Genomic DNA, 1936 nt, shown 5'->3' on the forward strand with positions numbered 1-1936 from the left:
CAAAATTGTTCATACAGAAATATATATTCGATTATTGTATTTTCAATAAATAAATAATATATAATAAACAATTTTTTGAATTGTTTAAATTCATGAATTTTCTAGTTCGGATATTTTATAATTCAGTTATTTTCTTTAGGGATTTTTCAAATTCGGTAATATCTTATTGTCCGGAATTTTATTTATTTTATTTTTCGTGAATTCTCCAAGTCGACTTTTATATTTCGGGACTTTTATAATTTCGGGAATTCTATTATTTGGTTATCTTTCAATTTACGAATTTTACAGTGTCGGGAATTTTATTTTTCGGGATTTTCAGTCGCTTTATCGGAAAAATAAAATTTCCACATCACTGTAATAATTCCAAAATTATAAAATTGTCGAAATATAAAAGTTCCGAATAGTGACCACAAAACTGTTTTCTCAATTTCTGCAATTCGGGAATTTTCTAGTTTGTATATTTTATCATAAGACAGCATTCGGCCTGGAGTTTTATTATTCGGGAATTTTCAAATTCGATAATATTGTAAACTGTCCAGAATTTCATTATTCTAGGATTTTTAAATTCGGGATTTTCAGGTTTCAGAATTTTATAATTTCGGGAAGTTTACAGTGTCGAAAATATTTCAAACATTTTAAAAGATTGATAAGATTGTAAAAAAATCTTGAAGATTTTTAGGTATTTTTTTGCAGAATTTCACATAAATTTTTCGACAAAATGGGAATCATTATAAATACATTTAAAAGTTCTGAAAAACTTAAAAAATAATTTGAATTATATATATTTCGAGTAAGCTGTAGTAATTATAATAATTTAAAGTTTATTTTAAAATATATTTTATGAAACATTATATTTTTTAGGAATTTGACAGTGAAATTCTGTTCGTCTCATTTTGTTTGCCAATGCGAAACGTAATCTGGCTTGAAACTGCCGTCTTAACATCTAAAAACCGAAAGAACAATTTTCATATCACTTGGAATTATAATTATATTTTTATAAAAGTCTAAAAAAATCCATTCAAATTGCAGACCACAAAAATAAAAAATAATTTTAAAGAACTAGATATAGACAATATATAGAATGAAAATTACAAGTAATAGTTTTAGAAATAGTGGGAAATATATGAAACCGTAATATAAATTATTCACCGACTTTTATTTGTGGTATTTATTAAAGGAACCATGCTTTGCAAAGTTATAAATGTAAAAATGTTTTAATTGGCAATTTACTTTCAATCCAAATGGTTCCTGTCCGAGCTAAGTAACCATTGGTGCTCCTCGAGGGGCCTACTGAGAGTTGCTTACAGCGCTCGAAGTGGTTGTTGTCGATGGGTGCTATAGCCGGGGAGCGGTGGCTAGAGGGGAACTGACAATTTTCGCCGGATGCGCCGTCTATATTTATCGCGGGTAACTAAGCCCGCACATATATAATTAAAAATTTGTCATAAGGACAACCGCAGGATTTCGCCGGGAGCGGGTGCTAATCTGAAAAATTGCACCCGCTTCCAGCGAAATCGCGGTAAAATTTCAGTCACAACCACGTCTCACAACCGTGAGATAGGTGGTTACAGTCTGTAAAGAAATCAATACGACGATCCAGCAAAAGCCTCGTGCACCCTAAGAACACGGAGTGACCCAAGGACAACCGCATTCTGCATTTTTCCTGCAAGTGTGCTAGCATATTGTTGACACGCAGGGATGCTTTTTAGGCTATTAGCAAGTGAAAGCTTGGCACCTCCAAGAGCGTCGATGATAAGGACGATCAGTTTAACAGAATATTCCGGGTACAATCGTTGCAACTCCCTTATAAGGTCTCGATACCTCTCTTTCATTCCATTCTCCTTGGCTATGATGTTTTTGTCAGCTGGTGCCGAAAATTCGATAACTAACATGGTTCGCTTCTCGAAGTCAAGAAGAACCATGTCAGGCCTCGAGT

Source organism: Belonocnema kinseyi, chromosome 3, assembly GCF_010883055.1.
Source record: "Belonocnema kinseyi isolate 2016_QV_RU_SX_M_011 chromosome 3, B_treatae_v1, whole genome shotgun sequence".
Lineage (NCBI taxonomy): Eukaryota > Metazoa > Arthropoda > Insecta > Hymenoptera > Cynipidae > Belonocnema > Belonocnema kinseyi.